Below are 25,122 nucleotides of genomic sequence, written 5' to 3'. Positions count from 1 at the left end.
AAGACCCTTCTGTCTTGAAAGCACCTAGAGTATCCAGGGAAACTTTGGCTCCAGTCCCTATACGTTTACTAAATATTCTTACAGGGGAGAAAGCCTGTTCTGCAACTCAAGGACCATTAAATAGGGACCCACTGTCTATTAGGCCCCTGGGAAGAATACTGAGGTTAAAAAGATGAACGGATTACATGGCTCCAACCCTCAAGCTTTGTACATAGTTGGAGGCAATTTAGCCAAATAAGAGGATTACAACACAAGGTGAACATCGGACTTTGATCAGCATCTGCTTACCTGGTTTCTGTTTGTTCCTTCCCTCGACCATGTCAGGGTTCTTGGCTTCCTGCGTGTATCCAAATAGACTCCTCTGGGAATCCAAAACTATCTACACCTTGCTTGATGATGAGCAGGGAGACTGTCCTGAGCTCTCACAGTGACCTATAATACCCCAGGCCATGGCATTGGATGGACTGTATCAATCTTCATATATCTGGGGCAGTGTGATTTAATTCCTCCTAGGAAAAATGCAGGACAGCCCTACTATCAGGATCTTTGCGCCAGCCCTGCCATTCTTGCATGAATTATCCTCTCTATCTGCCCTCTGGGGAAATCGAAGCAAGGCCAAACACGCTGCCCTTCTCTTCTCCCTCTATTTAACCAGTAAGAATTTACTGAGTACTGTCACGTGCTAGACACCCTGCTGGGCTCTTGGAACACCGAGATGAAAACGTGCCTGCACCTGAGGGAACCCGCATTTCTGGCAGTGAGCACGTAACTGCAAAAGGGAATGGCAGGGCCTTCATGGAGGTATTGCCCAGACTGGGGCATGGACCAGGAGTGCTTGGCGGGGGGACACTGCAGCTTCAAAAAGAGAGGAGATGTTCAACCTGGATTTTGAATGGAGAGGCACAGCCTTTCGCACGAATGGAGGTGGGGAGAGTGTGCAGACGCAGGACATCCCATGCAGCAGGAAGAATGAGTGCCAGGACAAGGGAGCTGTGTGAGCTCAGACGAGCCCCGACTGAGGTTCTGTGTGAAGAGACTGGCATAAGGATGGAAAAACTTCCTATTTTATGTTTTAGAAGTCTGCATCTTATATACAGACTACTAAGACCTGGTAAGTGCTGAGTATATCTGTATCTTCAGCACCCGGCCTGCTGCCTGGTACAGAGCATTCAATGATTACTGAATAGAATAAATTATTATGAAAAACAGATATAGCTATGTGCTCCCAACAAACCAGGGAAACTTAAAAAAGTAAATAGAATATGTGAAATCACTTAATCCCAGACAGAAAATCTCTGGCTCCTTTCATAAGGAAAAAGTATTCAGTTATGTGATCAACTGTTTGCCCGGAGCTTGAAAATTATGGTTCGGATCCCCACATTCCTTCTTTGGGCTGAAATTGTTCTATGTCCTGGGAAGATCTTGATGAATTTTATGGAAAATTTTGTGATCTCTTTGGAGGGAAAACCAAATCTAAATAACAGAAAAAAACCACCTTGCTAATATGTGCTAAGTTTGGAAAAGCCACCAAAGCTTGGACGTGAATACATGCCATTTCCCCCGAGATAATCCTGATTCGTGGCTGTTATTTCTCCCGGTTTAAGTATCAGTAACGCCACCACCTTTCCCAATCAGAAATGTCTCATTTGTGGGGCACCTGGGTGGCTCAGTTGTTAAGCGTCTGTCTTCGGCCCAGGGCGTGATCCCAGAGTGCTGGGATCGAGCCCCACATCGGGTTCCTCTGCTATGAGCCTGCTTCTTCCTCTCCCACTTCCCCTGCTTGTGTTCCCTCTCTCGCTAGCTGTCTCTCTCTCTGTCAAATAAATAAATAAAATCGTAAAAAAAAAATCGCATTTGGAGTAATAAACTACTTGTTGAAATTCGGACTAATAAAACATTTAAAAGAAATGTCGGTATGCCTAGATCTATGCAGAAGGATGCTCCTTGGAGTATTATCCATAATATTTGAAAGTAAGAAGCAGCCTAAATGTCCAGCAATGAAGGACTGGCTCAATTAATAATGGGCATCCCCTCATGTGAATATCATATCCCTATTAAAAATAATGATGCGGATCTTTATTGACCTACATAGAAAGATGCACATGATATATTGTTGAACATTGAGAAAGGCAAGTTTCATGATAGTACATTTTATTATTTCATTCGTCTAAATGAGAGAGACGGGGTGGGGGGGGGAGAGGTTTGAAGGCAGTCACAGCTGTATTTAAACCTCTGCTCCTTCATTTCATGGCTGCAGGGACCCACCCAGATCATTTAGCCTTTCTGATCATCGGTTTCTTTGGCTCTAAAATGAGGTAAAAATAACAGTTGCCTTTGGCGCTGTTGGGACGAAATGGTGTACTTTCATACATTTCGACCCAGTGGTTCGACCCCCAGGATACTTCACATCCCAGGATGCACAGGAGAGCCCCGTAATGAAGAATTTTCTGGCCTCCAATAATAGTAGCGGTGATGTTGAAAAACTGAAAAAATGATTTGGACACAAGAAGGACTCAAGAAACATATGTGAATGCTAATATTTTTAATAAGCTAGCAGTGATGATCTTTCTATGGGAGGATTCAGCGTGTTGTATGTTTTCATTGTATTTGTCTTTATTTTGCATTATTGTCTGTGTTGAATACAGACTACTTGAGTCATAACAAATAAATAAAAATAACATTTCAACAGCACTTTTCAAGAGCAATATTTTAAATGGCAACAGCCATGGATGGTGCCACGGGAAGCTCCTTGAAGTCAGAGGTCAAATCTCACCTACATAGGGCAAGCCTAGCATAAAATTGGGGCTTGATAGCACCTGCTGAATTGAGTTAAAAACCACAAAGCAATAGTGCTAAGACAGGGAGAGGAAGCTAGCTTGCATGACCAGACGAATTTTTGTGAGTGCTCTAACGAAGGGAATAGACTAATTTGGAATCGGTACCTTACAAATATGTAAATTATATTGCCAACATCCTGTCTGGAAACAGTTTGTCAGCTAAACATTTGTCTCCAATGACGCACTGTCACCAACTGCCACACCCATGTACCAAACCATCACACACATAATATTTAAAGGCCTAAAAGTTAAAATGTCTCCTGTCGTAACATCTTGAAGGTATAGAGCGTTTTCTTTGTATTTATACCCCTTCGTTCTACAGTTTTTATTACTCTCCCTAGCTCAACAATGCTGTTTTGTTTCCTTGCTGAATTATCTGCCCCAAAACATCAAAAAGGAGACTTTGTTCTTATCCTGGAGAGTCCTGAGTGACAGTGTTCACTTGCAAAAAGTTGGGTGAAATTGAACCTGTCTGAAGCTCCACCCCCTTCTTTGTAACGTGGGGATTACAACATTTATTTCATAGGGTTACTCTGACCATCAAAGGAAACAATGTTGTATAAATGTCATACAAAGTGTGATACACACATGATTGGCTCCTGTGAGTGTAGTAGCTGTTTTCCTTTGTCTTTCCAAAAGAAGATCATTCTGCAAAATGTTTCAGGTTCACTGAGAGTTAAGCCCTCTTGTAGTCGTGTAGGGAAGGAAGGGTGAACACGTGATTCACAGAAAGACTCTGTAGTGTTATGGGTCTACAGTCCCCAAATAGCAAAGCCAATTTTATCTATGTTATGGGTCAGTGTTTCTTATATTTTTTAATACCCATGATTGCTTTTAAAAGCAGACAAGGTTATCAAAGCCACATTTAGCATTAGTCGAAATTTGAAAGAACAATTAAATGGAATAGCCAACTTGGTGTCAAGGTGAAAATAAGTTATCTTTCCAAACTCTCCGTACTCCTTTCCATCCCTACTCCAGGGATTTTTTTTCCCTGTATCTCCTCAGGCTTCATTGACAACCATACTTTGGATAATGCTGGAATACTTAGGTCAACCTAAGGAATCTCTTTTTGCCTAGTTTCACAAGGTCTATTGAATGAACCCTTGATGGTTCTATCAATGAATAAACAATCAAGTCAAAAACAATTGGTCTGCTCCAAGCATGTCAGCAACATATTGATCCTCTCATTGAGCTCTGCTTGAACACAATGAAGGTGATGAAAGCCATCACTGCCTTGAAAAATGAGTAAATGAAGGACCTTGGGCAGACCTTTTCCCTTTCTCCTTCTTAATTACTGCTGCTATTTTGTAAATTGATCTTAAGGCTGTCAACACATAAATCTGTATGCACTATGTCATGATAGAAAGAACCGGGTCAAAATTTCCCGTTGGCCACTTTTTGTGTGAGCATGAACATGCTTCTTCACCTCTAGTGGTCCATAAAACAAGAATCCTATTGAGCGTTTCCATGGGGAGGCTCTACGTGACCATGTGGGAGCCAATGTAAGAGCAGGTGTTTTGGATTCAGATGACATCGATGTGGATCCCAGTTCTGCAATGTCATTGCTGCAAGATCTTGGCCAGTTTCACTTGCTTGTTTATTTCTTAGTTTCCTTGCCTATAAAATTGTTACGAGAACAGTAACTACCTCGTAAGGCCTTTGTTAAGTGATAGTTGGGATAAAAACCCAAAAACATGTATTTACAGCCTCATACTTTGCAATCTCTCAGTTAGAATAAACTTTATTATTCCCGCCTTTCGAAATTCCTCTCATTATCTATTCTTTTTTATGTTTTCCAGCATTATCTTTCCCATCTGATTTCACACACGCTGAGCGGCTACCCTGCATGAGGCAGGCATTGCTCGTTGTCTACGAAAATCCAAACTCCAAGACCAACTCACTTATAGAACTTCCAGTGTTGGCTGGGCATATGGTTTCCAGATTATAGGCTGAATTTCTAGGTCTCCCCTACAGACGGATGCAGTGATGGAAGAGGTAGTATGGGTAACACCCAGGAACTATCTGTAAGGGAAAGAGATACGTTCTTTTCTGCCACCTTCCTCCTTCAGGATATTTCATGAATATTCATGTGACTATCTTGACTGGAACTGAACTATGACCTTGAAGACAAAGTCGAAAAGCTTGATCTAGAAGTTGGAAAATGGGAGTGGAGAATGGCAGAGCAGAAAGAAGAATTCTGGGACTTTGATAATTATGAAGTCACCACAGCAGTCCTGGACCTTCTATCAGGATTTATAGCTGAGAACAAGAAACATAGTCATGTTTTATTAAAGTCACTGCTCACTGGGTTTGAGGAGAAGCATGTGATCATCCAATAGGTATCACCTTGGTACCATGGAATCAAGTGATTTCTACTGTTCTGGCTGAGAAAAAAACCCAGGGATAACAAACAGCCAGGATAATAATCTATTTGCATGAGTACAAGACTATCCTTATCCATCTTTCTTTAAATCCACTGAATGAGTAAATAAGTGAACTTACTGTCCTCTAGCTTAGTGTAGTTCACGGCAATAGAACAGGATTCTACCCCGATCTTGGATTCCATCCTGCTCCTTCTTCTGTGAACCACAGGGCCTTGAGAATTCACTCTTTCTGAGCTTTCGTTGATTTCTCTGAACCATGTATGTCCCAACACCAACAATGATGTAGCATGAAAGGTTGTTTATAGGGTAATAAATATGCATGTATCTTGAAAACTTAAAACCTGGAGTATTTGTAAGGTATTATTATAACTAGTTCCATTGGTGGTTGATGTTGACTCACAGGTTCCAAGGACGAGAAACCACCAAGGGGTGTTTCGGAAACTAAAAGTCTGTTGACGTGCCAGTTGGCAGTACATTTTACAGGGATTGAGAAGATGCATTTATGCACTTGGGTCTGCCCTTCACACCTGCCCCAACCCAACCCTGCCCTCTGTGAGGAGACACAAGCCTGCTATTCATCATAGCTTTGCATGCCACCAAGAATGTGCCGCTGCTCCAGCCCATTGGAACAGGCGGTTGGTTGGCAAGGCCACGAGACACCTGTTGAGACTGAGTCATCTCTATTCACAGGATGTGCCTCACTGCCTGGGTGTAGAGTGTTCAGTTAAGGATGAGAGTCCTGGCCGGCCCAATCTGGTGCAGCTGATGCTCTCATTCATTGGCAGCTTTTAGGGGAAACCAGAGAGCCATGGTCTAATTTCACTTGCTCCTCATCTTCTCTTTTGACAGATGGACGTTCGCAGCGGAGTGGTCACGCACATTCGTTCAGGCTCGGGAGCCTTACAAGGAATTATCTTGGGCTTGCAGGAAATCAACTGTTTCATGGAAATTAAAATGAGTAGTGACCGCATTGATACGGTGCCTCCTCGGATCCCTGACGCTTTCTCCCAGCATACCCAGCCTTCCTCGCATAGCTCTTTATGTAAAGGTCCAGGCCCTGATGTCCATTCCAGAACCAGCAGGTTTTGTAGATAAGAATTGGTTCCTTAGTCAATAAACTTTAGATACCAGCTGTCACGTTTGTATTGATTAAATTAATCCATGAGTATTAGAGTTTTTATAGGAAACCACGGGTCATCAGTTTTGGAGTTCCTGGGACATAATTAACCCCTTCTCCCAGTTGCCTCTCCAGAATCTCTGTCTAGAGGGAGTTACAACACATCTGGAAGAGGAGGGTAGTCTCCTGTGGGTTTTACATAATACTGAGAGAGGCATTTCCAAGAATGGTGAACGGCTGAAGACCACTCAGCTCCTTACCTTACTCTTGGCATTGCCTTGCTCTCTGGGGTTGTTGAATTTACTGAAATACAAAACTCAAACAGGAATTTAAAAAATTAGCTTTGTTACTGACAAAGCAAGTGTAGAGCGTGCAGTACAGCTTGGAACAGTGTACAAAACAGAGCTTTCTTCTCCTTTCCGGCTGAATTAAACTCACCAACCCAGTCCCAGACATGGTAGTGGGATACGCAGGGTTTTCCTCACGGAACTGCGATCCGCCCTGGGAAGCTGGCCTCAGCACCAGAGGGTGTGGCCGGCAGGTGGGCAGGTAGATGGGTTCGCTAGAAGAGAACCAAAAGAATCACCAAAGGACTCTTCAGCATCTCTAATTTCTCTTATGGTGGGGAATACATCAAATATGAAGAAAAAAGCGGAAGTTCTTGACTCAACATCTGGGAGAAGGCAAAAGCTCCTGTTTTATGGGGCCAGTAACAGTGCTGGGCAAGAAGGAATAGGGCTTTTCCTCCAGTTCCTCTTCCTCCAGGCTTAAATGAAATGGCAGGCATGGTGTGGGGAGAGTGGGAGAAGCTCTGGATTTTGAGCTAGACAGAACTCCATTTGAACCCAATGTCTATCACTTACCGGCTTTGGTGCCTTGATCTCTTTCCAATAGAACAAGGGAGCAGAGGTTCCAACATTCCCTTCAGAGGAGTAGGGTGAGAGGCTGTGTGGTTGAAGTCCTGGCTCGGGAGCCAGAAGGACCTACATTTGTTTAGTCCTGGCTCCAGTCTTTTCTGAGCACCAAATTTTACATTTGCAAATTAGGATTAAGACCTTCTAGCTTGCCTTAGTTACTTTGATGAAAGAGAGAGTATGTGTGAAGAATTTAATGCATACTAAATGCTAAATAAATAATTGCCATTTAAAAAACAAAGAATGGTTGTTTAATTTTATGAAGTCATTACCAAATAATGGAGATATTATTATTTATAATAAGAAATATATGTTTGTCTTTGTCCCTGTTTCTGGCACAGGGCTCCTAAAACTCTCAAAACTGAAGTGATGGGAGTGATAAAGGTGTCTTTTGTTATGCTGATAAGGTGACTTTTGGAAGCCCCTGGGTCACCTAAGGAAGAGGGCTGGTAACCCCAGGAACCAACCATGTGATTAGAGGGTGGGAATTTTCAATCCCAACCCCCTGACCTCCAGGAGCTGGAGGTTGAATTAATTACCAACAGCCAATGATTTAATCAATCTTGACTATGTAATGAAGTCTCCATAAAAACCCAAGAGGACAGGGTTCTGAGGTCTTCCAGGTTGGTGGTGGGGATTACGGTGGTAGGAAGCAGTGCACCCAGAGAGGGCATGGAAGCTCTACACCGTCTCCCCACACCTTGCCCCCCCCCCCCCCCCCCCCCTTCCCCCCCCCCCCCATCTCTTCCATCTGGCTGTTCCTGAGTTACAGGCTTAAAATGAACCAGTGATCTAGTCAGTGAAATACTCCCAATCCAAAAGGAATCATGCTCTTGATCAGTTGGGAGCGATGGAGCCTCACTGAGGAATTTTATCTCTTGTTCCTCTTGAACTCACTCCCCTCAAATGAGACTTGAGTTCACATCTATGAGGTAAAGGGAGATGATTGAATAACATATGCGATTTTTATATTTTAAAAGAGAATGCTCGTGAGAAATATCTACGCATCAAATGTTAAAAGTAGAGATGCTCAGTGGAAAGTTCTGGGCTCCCAACTATGGCGTGCTCTCAGCTCCAAGGATCCCTTAGTCTCTGGAAAACTTGATAAACACTCACCATCACATTATTCAAAAGGACAATTTATGACCAAGTGCGTGAGTCCTTCCGGGAGACCGTAATCCTAAACTTAGTAGAGATATTCATGATATGTGCAAGACATATAGACCCCCCATCTAAAAATAAAATACAGACCTCCCTGTATAAAAATGGCATAAAAACTAGAATGATGACTCAAAAAAGTCTATAAGTTCCAAATTATTATGTAAAATAAATTTTTGGTAAAACCAAAATCTGAATAACACTTAAAATACAAACTTTATATAGGCAGAATCATGCCTTAAGGTATTTGTTGAATGAATGAGTAGAAAAATCAACAGCACAATGAATCAATAATTGTAAGTTGGAACCAATGACATTTTTTTTTCTTAGCAACATGCTTTACTTTGATAAACTTTCCCAGCCCTGTGGGTTTAAACAGTTGTATGTCAATGATTTCAAAATTTTTATTATACTGCTGATCCCTCTAGAGAACTCTAGACATTTGTATATAGTTGTTTTTTTGAAATTTCCAAAGGTATGTCTAATATGCATCTCAAAGTTAGCATAGCCAAAGGAACGCTGTCTCTGTTCTCTATTCCCTTTCTTCAAGACATTCTTCCATGTCTCTATTCCTGTTGTCCATTGCTGTCTAAAATAAAATAGACCTCTCTGTATAAATATGGTGTGAAACAATCCCAAGCATAAGTAACAAGCTGAAGAGTTGGTGATGAGAGACACCAACATTTTTTCCCCCACAAATTTATAATTTGGGAAGAGATTGGCAAGCAAAGCTTGTCTCTGTTTCAGGCATCATCAGGTGGGCAGCTGGACTGAAGGGTGAATGGTCCATTTCCAAGGTGGCTCACTCATACTTGGCTGGCAAGTCGGTGCTGGCTAATAAGTTCAGCTGGTGCTGAGCGCCAGGGACCTTGGCTCCTCTCCAAGTGGGTTTCCCCATGTGTCTGGGTTTCTTCACAACATGGTGGCTGGATTCCAAAGGGAATCATCCTAAGAAAGAAGCAGGCAGAAGCTGTGTCACCCCTCATGACCTAATCTCAAGGGTTGTATAGCATCATTTCTATAATGCCATTCCATATATCAGCTAAGGAAGTCCCAGAGACCTGACAAGGCTCAAGGCAGGCAACCAAAGACTACCTGGAGAAGCAGAAAGGTTCTAAACGAGCATGAAAATACTGTTGCAGGCATTTTTGGAAAGCACACTGTGCATATCTTCACATATCGGAAGACAAGGATGCTCATTCTTCTAGTCAGTTGCTCAAGCCAAAAATGAAAATATTATCCTAGATCTGTCTCCCTCTCTCTCTCCCCCTTTTTTTTTTCTTCTCACATTCACATTCATTCAATCAGAGGATCCTGGCAACTCAAGACATACGACAAACCTGAGATTGTCATTATCTTTAAGACAACCAACTTCATCCAAGCTGCCATTATCTCCCTCCCAGATGGTTTTAGCAGCCTCCTAATTGATCACCACTACCCTTCCTCCTACATTCCATTCTCCATACAAGAGCCAGGGTAATCATTTTAAGACATAATTCAGATCATATCCCTCACTGCTTACAAAATCTCCAATGACAAAGTACATCACAGCGTAGTGATAAAAGGAGCAATTCACCAGGAAGATATAAAAATTTTAAATGTCATTGAATCTAATATCATAAGTACAAAATATGAAAAGCAAAAACTGACAAAATTGATTTGATAATTCTACACTCATAAAGGGAAATTTTGTCATAGAGCTCACAGTAATTGATAGATCGGGCAGAGGAAAAGTGTTAATGGCACATGCCTTAAGGGGTTACAGTAGGCTCATTCCTGTAGCTGGATGGGCTGTCTTATTGGAATTGTTATGTTTATGCATATTTTTATGCATATTGAAAAAGGTTGGAAAGCACTGCCTTAGACCAGCCCTTAAATAGTAAGACACATACCAAAATGTACATTGAAGCAGTGTTTTGGGATAGCAAACAGTTCAAAATGATCGATCTATCCATTGGCAGTAGAATGGAAAAAGAATTTTATATGGATCGCATATAAAATGGATCGCATGTGTGTATCAGCATGGATAAACCTCACAAATATAGTATTGAGGGAAAAAAAACCAGTGGCAGGAAATATGCGATATGAAGTTCTACATGCAAATGTTCAGCATCTGCCAAACAATATTGTAATTATTCAAAGATTCATACATACACCCTAAAAAGCATAAAGACAAGCATGGCAATGAAAGCCACCAAACTCAGGCCAGGGATTACATCTTGGAAGGATGAAAGTGAACAAGTGAGGAAGAGAAGTACAATAATGGGATCATGAGGGAAACGAAATTGATTCAGGTTATTTTTATATGTGTGTTTCATTTCTTAAGGGGTAATGGTACATGGGTTCTCATTATATTATTCATTACACATTTTTGTACATATAAAAAATTTAAAAAGAAAGCAAAGTTGTAGTTCAGGGCTTGTAAATGCAACGCACATATACGCACATGACACACACACACACACACACACACACGAGCACACGTGTGCACATCTCAAGTGGTTTCCCTTTGAACTCCTCATCCCAGTTTACAAAGCATACATACGACCTCTATCAGATCCAACATCATATCACTGTCCCCATGCCAGCGTGTTCAGATTATCTCACAGGCCAGGTTCATTCCAGCCTTTGAGCTTGGTTTCCCCTGGTAACGGTCTGTCTGCCTCCTTACCGTTTAGAACTCAGTTTAAATGTCACCGAATATCAAACATCCATCCCCCTTGAATTCCCAAGCTAAAGTAGTCACTGCCACTCTTACCACTTCGCCCTGGTTTACTTCCCCTCATATTCTATATATTTATTAGAAATATTTCCCTTATTGTTATTCCCTTTATTGAATTGTTTCTTGCTTGAACTTCCCTTGTCTAGAACTTGGGATCCATGAGAACTGGGACCTTATGTGCTTATTTCCAGCTGTTCTCCCAGGACCTAGAAGAGATCTCACCCATTGAAAGCAAACCATAACGAGAGTGGGACTTCTAAAGGCATAAAAGAGGTTTGATAACTCCTGGAAAGAGATACAATCTGCTAGTATTCTACTAGTGGTTGTTAGTGGTGATAATGGGAAGTGGTTGTTAGTTGTTATAATGGGAAAATTGAAATATTATTTTATTTTAAATGGAAAAAAGTTTAAATTCTAGTTGACTAGAGGTCTTACAGAAGTCGCTTTACTTCCATGAACTTTTATATGTAAATTATAGAAGGCCCTCAAACATGGCCATCCCAGTCCCCAGCCGAGACAGGTGCACATTGTCATCTCATGGTAAGAAGGTGAAAACACTCATTAGAAAACGATCTCAAGCTCAGCATCCACCCACTTTATTTGGGGAATATGCTTCTGCTTATGTGTATTTCTCAATGTTTAATAAAGATAACTTCTATATAAAATATAGAGCCTTTATCTTCAGGAAAGATTCTACGCAGGTCTTCCTTGACTTATGACAATAAACCAAAATTATCAAACATGTATGTGATACTTCTAATCTACAGAACATCATAGCTTTGAGATGAGAGATGATAATGCTAGTATCCACACACAGGAGTGCTGTGTAGATTAAAAGAACTACTGTCTGGAAAGCATTTAGATCAGTGCCCTGAGCCTAGCAAATACCGTGTAAGTGTCAGCAGTAAACATTCTTACTCTATTCACCGTAGGACATGGGCTTTGACTTTTGGGGTAACAAGGAAAGAGGTGGTCAACCTTCCCTCATAGTTCCCATAAGATTCTAAATAACTTGACTAAATCCCTTCTTATATCTATTTTATCCCAAGTGCAATAATGTGATTTATAACAAATATATTTATTTGGTCTTTGTCTATAGTTCAGGCCTCACAGCTCCCAAAATGCCTGGAATTTTCTTTGAGGAAATCAAGAAAAGTCTCTTTTGTTATGTTAATGAGGTGACTTCCGGAAAGCCCTTAAGTAACCTAAGGATGGGGTGGGAAGGCTGGTTGCTCTGTGCCCTGCATGCCCTTTTCTTCTACCCTTTCCTTGGGCATCCCTTCCATCTGGCTGTTCCTGAGTTCTATCCTGGTATAATAAACTGGTAATCTACTGAGTAAACAGGTTTCCTGACTTCTGTGAGCTGATCTAGCAAATTAATTGAAGCGGAGGTCATGGAAACCTCTGATTTATAGCAAGCTGGTCAGAAGTGCAGGTAACAGCCTGGGCTTGCTACTGACGTCAGACGTTTGTGCGGGGAGGAAGTCTTGTAGGACTGAACCCTTAACCGTGGAATCTGATGCCATCTCTGGGTCAATAGTGTTGGAATTGAGTTGAAGGCAGGATACCCAGCTGGAAACTCCCAGATTGCTTAGCATTGGTGTTGGACTACCCCCTGCCCGCCAACCCCTGCCTGTCGCCACATTGAAATTGGGTCCAGAGCACTGAAATACCAGGCTGAGTGTATTTTTTCCTGATACCAACAATAACATTTGAGTACTAATTGTGATTACGTACTTAGTGGTACGCAATTCTTTTGTAATTCTCCAGCGCACTCTTAAATACTTTGCCTAGGATGGCTAAGGACACAACAAATCTGGCCCTGAACTACCTCTCTATTCTCACCCCTCCTTGCTTCTTCCTTTATACCTTGTGCCATTCAACTGTCTTTGGACAATAGTGTTGCCAGATCATGGGAATTCCCCAATAAAGGTATATGGAACTGAATTGAAATGCTGAAATAATTGTGATATAAGCCCGATCACTTCTGGATTTTCCAATTAGTGGTTGTTTCCTCATCTTTAATCATTTTGTTCCATCTCTGAATCTTTACGAAGCTTTCCCTTTAATCCTGAGCCATTTTTATCTCTAAAACAAGACATGATTGGCAGGAAGAATAGTAGAGAAATTCCTTACAGCTCTGTCCTGTTTCTGTGTATCTGCAACTTTTTGCAGTTTTAATTATTTACTCACACAATAAGTGGTGCACATTTATCATGTGCCATCCTTCAGATGCACCAATTTGGAAAAAACAAAAACAAAAAACAAAGACCTATCTCTCCTTAGGGATTTCAAAATCTAGTAGGAGAGACAGATACATGAAGAAGAGAGAGAATTTTAATGTAGAAAAATAAGTGCTATGATACAGATAAACATAGGGGGTTTATAGGTAGAGTTCAGAGGTTTGGAGGAGGGACAACTCATCCCACTTTGGGTTAAAGTAGGAGTCAGGTGCCATAGAAGACAGAAGGCTTCTCAGTAGAGCTGAGTGCTCAAGGATTCAGGTGGAGGTGGTCCACACCAACAGAGGTAGCCTTTCGGACAAGATGAGTTATGTGTGAGAACGCAGCTCATTTGGGAGGTGCAATGCTTGAGGATTGCTCATTCTATTTCTCTTTCCCTAAAGGAAAATAAAAATAACTCATCATCCACCATGGAGAAGTAATATTCTGAAAGTTCAACTGGTCCAAAAGCCTAGATTAATAAGTGAACCACAGCGAGTCCCAGAGAAGGAAACTCATTTGTTCACTGGAATGCGTCCACTCTGTTCCCAAACCCAGTCTCTTAAATAGAAGCCATTTAACTTCTACCAGTGGAAGCCAACCAGCAAAATGATCTGGCTTTGCTTCTTTCCAGGGATAACTGTAAGAATTACCATAGAAGACTGGAAACTGCAGTGAATTGACTTGTCTGATGGATGGATGTAATTAAGTCATTAGGTATAATCAGATGCTTCTTGATCCGGATTTCATCTTTTTCTATTTATCCCAGAGGACCTGTCCAGCTTCCAAGTCATGGTCTGTTGCAAATTGTCCCATTTTATCACCAACCAATACCTGGTCTTGGGACTCAAGATTTTTGGGTGCATTTATGGAGATTTCAGATTGTTATTTCATGTAACATCTTTTACTGAGAACCTGGTGTGTGACAGGCAAGTGTTTGTTACATAGCAAGAGATATAGATTGGCTTGGGCCTGGAAGAGGGAAAAAAAATTCTGTTCTTGTAGAGTGTTGCCCTTTGATTTTGTTTAAGGGCCTCCCAGACCAGTGGATGGACTGAGAGCATCTGATGATTCAAAAGATGGGAAACATGGTGAGGACATCTTTTCAAAACCTCAGCTATTCTACAGATAAAGTTAAGACACCTCAAAGTTGTATTTACTGTACTTGCACTTCAGTTTCTCCAGCTGGAATATTAATACCCACCTTTCAGGTTGTTATGAGAATATAATGAGATTATATACTCTTCTTAGGTCAGGTTCCCTAGAAGCGGAACCTGAGACAGGGATTCCTGTACATGTGGTTGATAGGAGGAGTGAATTCAGGACGAGCTGCTGAGGGAATGAGGAAAGCAGAAGAGAGAAGAGAAGAGAGCTGTACAGGAAGTAGTATTACATGAGGTCTAACTGTAGCCTAATCCTTTGGGGAGACCAAGAACATAAATTGTACCACAGAATCTGTCCTAACTTGAGAGAAGTGGTGGTGGGGGGGAGGTCATGGTGCATCACAACCCCGGGATCCCCAAGGAGAAATGGCTTCAATAGCCAAAGGAGAATCCTCTGGAGAATGCCAGGAGTTGAAACACCCATGACAGCTGGAGGATGGGTACATCAACCCAACATGTAAAAGAGATCTCAGGGTACCTCTAGGTAGGGCACCAATATCATTTATGATAACAACCTTACAATGGAGATAGCAAAAGAAGCAGCTTATTGCAAAACAGTGGGCTTGATAGACATCTTATAAACCTGAGGGCTTTCGGGGCTACCTGCCAGCCCCCAGTGAAGAGAGGGTTCTTGGAGGATAATGTAGCTGAATGGAGCTTTGAAGGCTAAGCAGGAGATAGCCAGGCAAAACCACAGGCCAAATGTGGTCCTTGGAGGATTTGGCTAAGACCATCGTCCAAAACAGACTCCCTATCTCGTGGTCCTACCTGATAAAGAGACAGTGGTTTCTGCTGGGAACAACCAAGAACTTGCCTTCTGAGCATCTTCAGGGGGCAGCATGACAAACCAAGATCTGAGGCAGGGAATTCAAGGTGAAGTTCACGTCTTCCCAGGCAATCACCCAAATACTCTGTTCAAGTTAATACTCTTCCGGCAGGGCCTAAGAAGAGCACACTGCAAATGCATGGATTGATATCAGCATGTGCTGGGAACCACTCCAAGCTAAGCCTTCAGCAGTTTGCAGAGGTGTATACGAGGCACAAAGAGAGATATAGATCGGCTTGACCCTGCAAGAGGGAATGAACACACTATTCTTGTAGGGTGTTGCCGTTTGATTTTGTTTAGGGGCCTCTCAGGCAAAGGGATGGACAGAGAGCATCTGATGATTCAAGAGGTGGGAATCAGAGTGAGGACGTCTTTTTAAAACCCCAGCTCTCCTATGGATAAAGTTATGACATTTTAAAAATGAGAGCAAAAGGAAGAGAGATTAACTTCAATCTTCGACGCTTCCGACTGGAGAAAAGGCATTGATTCATCCATGAGATTGCTAATAGCAGGTGTCTTGTGTGATTTATGCCAACAAACAAAATTGTTTGGGCTCTAATCCTTTTCCATCTGTTCCATAACATGGAGAGGAAGAAGGAGAGGTTGTGAATAATTCTAGAACTTCAAGAACTTTGTCACCCTGCAATATGAAAGCCCCACTAAACCCTCACTGACTTGGTGATCTCTTGAAGACAGTGGGGCTTTTGGGAGAGGCAGTTTACTACCCAGATATGGCTCTTTCTCATCCTCTGTGCAGTGAGGCATTGCAGGCTTGAAAAGAAGCAGGGAGGTTAACATTTCTCTCCGTGGGGACATAATGGAGAATCACTTTGTTCCTCCTTTCCTTGGCTTGCAAGGAATGGTGCCCAGGCTTTCTCCTGAAGGAAGCCTCCTGTACTAGCCTGGTCAGAAGTTTGGGGAGGAGCAGAGAGAACAATATTCAGCACATCCTCTCAATAGGCATTTTTTGAGTGCATATTATTTGCCAGGCGTAGTGGTTTTCAATGAGGCTGAACTAATGAGCTTATTCTGGAACTTGGAAAGGGAACAGTCCATTAAAAAAAGCATTTGACTATGCACACTGTACCCACCACTAGCTGAGAAGGACCTCTAGGAGATTAGGTCTTCTTGATGAGAAAGACTGATGAAGCTAGAAGCTAGAAGATTCATGGAGCCAAGGTGTGAGCCCGTCCTCTGCTTGTCATCTGCCTGTGGACATAAACTGGCTATGTGTCTGTAGGCAGGCTGCCCACCTTCTCTCTCCATTGGTTTCTTCCCTTGGAGAATGGAGATAATGAGATCTGTGTTTCCAAGCCCACAAGGCTGCTGTGAATATCACATTAGGTAATTTTGAAAGTACTACATAAATGTTAGTTTTCTGTTATTATTATTATTATTGTTATGCAAAACAACCAAAACATAAAAAAGTAGGAGACATATATATTCTGAGTGCTACTTAGTACTTCGGTGGGTGGGTTAGTTGGAGATGAGCTGCTGGGGTGGTATTTGAGTTGGTCCTTAAGGAAGAGGGAGGCTTTCAGCAGGTAAAGGTAAGAGATAAACGTAGTTCTGATGAGAGAAAGTATGTGTGTTAGTTTCCTCAGGCTGCCTTTAAAAAGTATCTCAAAATGAATGGGTTAAAACAATATTGATTGGGGCGCCTGGGTGGGTCAGTCGTTAAGCGTCTGCCTTAGGCTCAGGGTGTGATCTCAGGGTCCTGGGATCGAGCCCCGCATCGGGCTCCCTGCTCCACTGGGAGCCTGCTTCTTCCTCTCCCACTCCCCCTGCTTGTGTTCCCTCTCTCACTGGCTGTCTCTCTCTGTCAAATAAATAAATAAAATCTTTAAAATGAAAAGCAAAAGCAAAAACAAACAAAAAAAACCAATATTGATTTATTTGCTCCCAGTTCAGGAGGCTCCAAGTCCAAAATAAAGGTATCAGCCAAACCACACTCTCTGAAGTTTCTAGACGAAGATCCATCCTTGACTCTTTTCATCTTCTGCTGATTGCTGGCAATCCTTGGTGTCCTCAGCTTGTCGACCCATCACTACAATTTCTGCCTCAGTCGTCACATGGAATTTTCCCTGTGTATCTGTGTCCAAATGTCCCTCATTTTATAAAAGCGCCAGTCATAGGATTAGGGACCACCCTAATCCGGCATGACCTCGTCTTAACTTGATTACATCTGCAAAGACCCTATTTCCAAATAAGGTCATATTCTCAGGTATAGGGGGTTTGGATTTGAATATATTTTTTGGGGGGGACACAACTTAGCTCACAACATTATATGGATAGAATTCAGAAGACGGAGGCACAGGATGAATTCAGAGGAGCAGTCATGACCACAGTAGAAAGTGTGATGATGAGCAGAGAACAACAGTGCCGGGGCTGACTTGCAATCAACAAATAGGACCAGGCTAGGAACGGGGAGTATCAAGATGAATGAGGCCATCTATTTGAATTAGACACATTTTATGTACCATGTAAAGACTTCCTTTACAGAGATAACCACACCGTAGGGGACCAGTGCTCTCGTGGTTGGTGGTAGGTAAGATAGATACGCTCTGGACATGTAAATCATGCCCCAGCTCTCTGTTTTATTCATGTCCAGAACCTAGTCCAGTTTCCGATACACAGTGAGCACCAAATAAATACTGTAGAATAAATGAATGAACACCTGCTTTTATAGATGAAGAAACCAATTGTTAAAGAGTAACTTGTTGAAGGAAACAGAGGAGGATGATGGCGAGGTTGGCTCTTTGGCTCCAGAGCCCACACTCTGTTGACTACTCTGCTGCCTCTTCAATATCTTCTTAACTCACAATGGTTTATTGGTCCAATCACTGTTGCCTATTTTCCACTGTACGTTAAAATCAGATAATATGTGGCACCTCACCTTCCTCAGACCACGAGGCAAGGTTATTCATCAGGCATGCCATTGGACAGAGCAGTGGCCTTGATCTGGCTCCACTCCCTCAAATGACATGCTCACTTTCTCCCACAGATGTTAGGCAGAGCCTGGAGGACACAGTGACATTTGGCATCTGCAAAAGGCCATTGTAATTCCTCTGTCACAGGCATTTCTGCTCATCCTTTTAATATCCATTTAAAATAACGCCATATCCTGACCCTCGGCCGCTGGAGATAAACAGTGTTCAGCAAGATAGGTTTGCCCCCAGGCGTTCATTACTGAGTTGGGAGATAAAATGGAATCCCGTTTCATTAGGTAATAGAATCTCCGGATCACAAGGAAACTCGAAGCTCATCTGATTTTATCCCTCATAAACAGTGCTTGAAGCACCACTGCCCGCTACCTCTGAATACACACACACACACACACACACACACACACACACACACACACACAGAGTTATTTGAAAGATTTTTCCAAATACTTAGCTCACAGTCATAACCACACACAAAATCTTGGCCTTTCACCTTCCAGGACAAGAATAGAACTTTCTTTGACCTAACAGCAGTAGTTTTTATAAGAAGAGAAATTTCATATTCGAAAATAATTTGGGGGGAATATCTCACCAGGGAATAAAAGAAAAGTGATGTATTGTATGACATTGATGTGGTACTTGGTTGATAACTGCAATCTTAACTTGGTCTTGTTTTTCACACCTGACTCTAATAGCCATCAGAGTTGTAAATGGTAGAAGTCAATATCCAACTTTCCTGCTGCCAGCAGCTAGCGTCCCCATCTCTTCTTGCTAGTAATGATTGGAGAAGCATTTCTACCAGAAGTCTGAGCTGAGCAATGGCTATCTCTAATGGTAGTCTTCCAGCTCTGCAGAAAGTATGAAGTTGGCCAAAGAAATTGATTGGCATTTGTTAGGCCAGAGCTTGGAAAGCCATATCTTACCTTGCCCACAAGAACACCAGGATTTGCTCTCCCTTTCCTGGCCCCACATCAGAGGCAGACCATGCAGTCTGCAGAAGCAGACTCCCCACTACATGGGGACACCATGATGGACACAGAGCCAGACTGAGACCTCCACTTCAGCTGGCATATGCACTATTCCTGTTGTGACATTATGTTAAATCAATTAAAAAGATAAGTGTCTTGCCATTCAAGTGAAAGGTAGGGGTCAATTGCTTTGTTTTCAGCAAACTCACAAAGAAGGGGATGGAGGGGTTTGAATACAAAGGTCAGATGAAGATACTAGGAGAAAGTTATGCTGATGTGCTGTGCTCATAAATAACAGATCATGAAGAGTGTTGTGTTTTCACTTGGTCCCCAAAGCTGTGAAGAGTCAGTAAATACTATTGAGTAGAGGAATGACACGCTGAGACCTGTGTCTTAAAAATGTTGTCTGATAGCAGCGTGGAAGGTCCATAGGAAGTGAGCGATAGTGGAGACAAGATCATGGAGGAATCCAAGAAGGCAAATACAGCAGAAAGACAGACATCGGATGCATTTTAAATGTATTAAGGCAATAAAATCCGTAGAATTTGCTAACTGGATGCAGGGATGTGGTTATTGAGAATGGGACAGATGAGCCCCAGTTTCTAGCTAGACAATTAGAATGGGCAATCATGTCTTTTTAGGAAGGAAGGTACACAAGAAGAGAAGCGTATTTACATAATTGGTTCGATTAAGACAGTGTTTTATTTGAGGTGTGTGTGGGACTTCTAAAAATAGATATTAAGGGTACAATGGATTTGAGATAGAAATATGTGGTTGCCAGAAAGGTCGTGATAGTCAAACCATATATATAGATGAGACCTCAGGGCCACTGATTAACTTGGAAAATGTAGGTCAGAACACTTCTAAATGGTAAGCAGAGGAAGAGGATTATCACCTGGGAGACTAAAATAGGCAGATTTAGCCAGATTTAGCAGTAACAGCCAGAAAAGTCACAGATAAAATAACCCGTAGAGTGTGTTAGATATAGAGAGTACAAGAGACAAATCAAGGAGAAGGAGATGATCGTTAGTTCCAAATGCCAAGAGGCATCAAATAAGATTTAAAAAAAAAAAAATCCACAAGAAGTTACAGTTAATAAACACTAATCCCAAACTATGCCTTCCCTAGTGAAGCCCGTCTTAGTCAATGGCAACTGCATTTAGCACTGAGCTCACGTCCCAAACTGGGAGACTATCCCTGACCCCTCCATTTCACTCACATCTATCCCATAATCAATTAGAAAATCTTGTTTTCAAACTTCAATACACACGCATCATTTAGACTACTCTCACGCCCTCGCTGCTGCAACCCTGGCCAGGCCCCCACGGTCTGTCTTCTAGACCACAGTCGTCCTCTCCTGGCTGGTCTGGCCTTCCATTCTGGCCCCACTACAGTCTGTTTCAGTCCTTGAAAATGTACATTTTAATGTATGACACCTTTTCTCGAAACTCCCAACAGGTTTCCAGCACCATTAAAATCAGTTCCCTTATTTTTACTGGGCCCGACAAGACTGCAAAATACTCTGGTCCTGGTGTTTCCTCCATTCTCCTCTTCTGCACCTCCCAGGACAGCCTTCCTCCCTGACAGCCCACTCACCTTCCTGCATTGGGACTTCTGAGCTCCCATGTTCCCATGCTCTATGCTACTTCTCTCCCATGTCCAAAGGGTCCAACCCCATACTTTGTTCGGGTCTTGCTCAGTTGCCACATCATTACAAGGTCCTTCTCTAAATACCCAAAAAACTTAAGAGGACAGTCTCCTGCTGACCATTCCCTATCACCTTATTTTGCTTTATTTTTCTTTATAGCATTCATCATTACCTGCATGCACCCATTTCTATATATCTCACACAACTAGGGTATCAGCTTAAGAGGACAGGAATGTTATCCATTTTGTCCACTGATGAAGCCCCATTGCCAAGAACATGCTGGGCTGTTACTAACACAGAGCAATTGCTTGGTGAATGAATACTGCATTTAGGAATACATACGCAGTTCTTGGCTGTGTACCTTCAATCTTAGGTAAGCTTTTCTCTCTTGATGGTGAGAATGTCCCCACCAGGGACATTATAGGAAGGATTATACCCTTCCTTTTCAGGAAACTCAATGGGGAAAAAGATGTCTTTTCCCCCCATTTATTGCAACTGAAGTCTCGTGTTTGAGTACCATGGGGCTGCCTGGGTCATTTGCCTAGTCCCAAAATAATCTTTGTGGTCAACAGATGAAATGTACTGATTGGCTAGACTGGCTCTTGCTTCCACCCCTGGAGTTGGGTTGGTCAATCTCCCAGACACATGAGCTGAGAATGGGAGTGCCGTGTCCCCCTCAAAAGAAAATTGGGATGCTGCTACCATGGTGAGACCAGGTTTTATGAGGTCTGAAACTGAAACAACCTAAGAAATGAGCAGAATATTGTGCAAACACAATATTAATTGTAGGACACTGTACGTGGTCTGTGTGCATAATAGGCCCTGAAACTTGACATTGGAGCATCATGGCCGGTCTGCCTTTGGGAAAGAAAAGTTAAAAAAAAAATGAAGCAAACAGATGTCCTCACAAGGAAAGTGAGAGAGAAGAGAAAGTATGGACGGAGAGAGGAGTGTGGGAGAGGAGGACACGATGAGAGCCGTGAAGAAGGAGGACCACCGACGAGACTCGACAAAACTCCCCTCTCCTCAGCTGAACACATTTCCTGCTCAATGCAGGAATTCACAGCACGATTTCCAGCCAGGGAGAGAGGATGTGGAACTTTGTCTTAAGCTTGCTGTTCTTACCATTGTCAGAGCTAGCCCTGAAGAGACTTGTGGAAAGAACAGCTGTGTGTCCCTGGAACAGCTAATCCTTTTGGAAAAAAAAAAAGTTACATAACATAAATGTGTTTAGCTTGATTCCCTCCTCCCTCATAATTTAAAACATCCTGCAGGAGGCCAAGGTTGGGTGGGCTGTGAATACTAATGAGCGAGTCCTGTGCTGTACACCCAGCAGTTCAATGCAAGGGAAGAGGGTCTCGCTTCCTGTGCCCTGGAGGCTTATCGTGCTCCTCGGGGGCTGGTGGGCCCGAACGTGTCCACAGCAGCACAAGTGGACGCGGGGCTCTGAGTCTGAGCAGCTCTGTCCTGGTCAGTTCATAAAGTGTGGCCTGAGTGCACTTGTGTAAAATCCGCAAATGTCATCGAGAATCTAAAAACACCCTTTGCAGGCTCAGGTGTAAGCCAGCTGGTAGAACCTGCCATTCTCCCTCAACCACCATCACCGAAGCCGTCTTCAGTGGCCTGATTCTCCCCTTCTTGCCATTTCTGTGTCTGTGCATCTGGCCACAGAGGTCAGACTAGGCTGCAAGAATGTCCCTCCTAGGGAGATGGGGGGGGTGGGCAAGGACAGGATCACGCATGGGCCAAGTATGAGGGCTGCCCTGCGGACTCCCTCTTACTATAATGGCTGGTGACAAATGTCCTCCACGTTTGCTGTATTTGCCTGAGCTCCCCGGGATTACGGATCTTCATGTCACAGACTCAGGGAAGAATAGAGCTCAGAGGTCATTTGGGCCAACTTCCTTTGGAACCAAAGAACAAACTGAGATGTCATAAGTGCGATCCCGTGTACACAGTGTCTACCACGTGCTTGGCAACACGCTCAGTGCTTTCCACGAAATAGTTCAAATCCTCAAAACAACCTCCTTTTTGGTAGAGAGTATGACCCGCACTTAACGGCAAGAAAACAAGCAAACAAAACGTAACTCCAGAAGGCACGAGGAGACTAACAGCAGGCACAGAATTCAACCCCTCATCTTTCTAACCCAAAGATTACCTATGATTTCCACGGGTAATAGATCCTTCCTGATAATATCTGTATTATTATGATTATGGCTATTGTTTATAAGTAGTGAGTGCGCACCACGTATCAGATACCGTATTCAATGGGGCTGTGTGTGTCTGAGTGTGTGTGTATTGACAAACGAGTACGCGGTCATTTTGAAAAATTTGGTGATTTGTCCAATGTCACTCATCAGTCGTTGATATTTGAACCTACGTTGTTTTGATTGCAGTGATTAGAAATGAAATGGTGTGTTTAGACTCACGCACAGGCGATGTTGTGGTTCGCAGTCCTCCCCGGGACCTGGTGACTTGGGCCGCGTGTTCCTCCATGGCCAGCAGCCCGGCAGGCCGGACACAGAATTTATGACAGAGTAGCTAAATGGGGAATGTATCCCCAGAGGACAATTTTACACTTGCCCGACGATCCCAGAGTAGCTCCCTCTGAACTGGACCAGCGGGCCCCTACACCACACCGCCACAGCTCCGTATCACGAGCTTCGCTTACTCCGTGGTGTTGAAGTAACCACAACCCTTGGGTGGATGCGGAACAGATCCCAAGAACTGGCTTCCTTTCCGCTGTCTTGATTGTTAGCTCTTCTGTGGTGGCCAAGGAACAGACTGCCTCAGCATTTAGAGTAGAAAGTGCCCATTAGAGCCCCACAATCGCTGGCTGAGGGACATACAGCCCTGTCAGTTTTGTATTCCATGCTCATCCAGCTTGAGGACAGCTGCTCAGCAAGGGCACCAGAGGGCTGGCTGGCTGTCCTGGGCACGAGGAGTGGATACACCAAACCCCAGGGAGAAACAGGACATGGTTTGAAGTAAAGATCCTTGGCCAATGCTTTTTCAGCAACCTCCCTCCCAAGAGCGGGTTTGAGATAAAAATGGTATCCCACTTGAGAAACCCTTGTGTTGGTCTGGTAAGGGCAAAAGTCCAGACATTCCAGAAGTTTGTGGAAGAAAAACTAGATTTTTAGTGACTTGAGGCTTGGACTCGAATTCTCATTTCAAAAGAATCCAAGATGAAAGAACCCTACCGGCTAATTTTAGAGCAAATGATTTTATCCACCCCGATGGACTCAAACAGGGAAGGGGAAATAGAATTGAGAAAAAGATTGAGATCTTTACTTTAAAACCAACGAGGCCTATGAAGCCAGCCCAGGCTATGCGTTCATTCTTCAACATTTGGGATAAATCACTCTATCACTGGTACAACAAAGTAATTTTGCTGACTCATGGAAACGCGAAGATCCTCCTGGGTGTGCCTGGGCTGGAAATCCCTCTGTCTCTAGATCCGTTTCTTCATCTGTACAACTAGAAGGTATTGGAGAAGTCATCCATCCTTAGGGAGGAAAGATTTCTGATGGTTATACAGTATCTGCACCAGGCCAGGTAGCTAGTCAGTGGCAGACACAGGACTGAAGCTTTGGTGTTCTGAACCGAATTGCTTTTGCGGTTTTTGTTTTTGTTTTTGTTTTTGTTTTTGTTTTTTAAGCCAAACAGCTTCTATCAATCTTTCTCACAATTCTACAGCATTATCAGAAGACCATATTTAATTTCATCACAACCACGAAAGCTTTGAAGATGGGAATTTCAAAGCCATTTGCAGATGGAAGCAGTACTTCCCTCAAGCCCTGAGGAGGGTGATGCCGCCTCCCTCTGCCCTTGGGAAGGCTGGCCCTGCTAAACCAGCCGCCACCTCTGGACGGAGAGCCTCAGGCAACCAGTGCAGAAAATGAACCACCAGCAACTGTCCCCCTAACACCTGCCCCTGTGGTATTGAGGATGGAAAGGAACACAACCCTACCCGGGCCGCCCAGTCTTAACTGCTTTGCATAGAGCTCCCTTTATCTCTCTAGAGCGTGGAGTCTAGGGCCTCTGGAGACGACTGAGGAAAAGATGTTTCCGGAGGGTTAGACATATGAACTGGGAGCCAAAGGGGAAGGTGTCTCTTCATTTGTCTCCCCCAGCCTTCCATTCCATTTTATTTTATTTTATTTTATTTTATTTTATTTTATTTTTTTTTTTTATTATATTAGTCAAACCTGGGGT

The sequence above is a fragment of the Ursus maritimus genome, unplaced genomic scaffold, assembly GCF_017311325.1.
Source record: "Ursus maritimus isolate PB19 unplaced genomic scaffold, ASM1731132v1 scaffold_9, whole genome shotgun sequence".
Taxonomy (NCBI): Eukaryota; Metazoa; Chordata; class Mammalia; order Carnivora; family Ursidae; genus Ursus; species Ursus maritimus.
Note: the sequence above shows the minus strand (reverse complement) of the source record.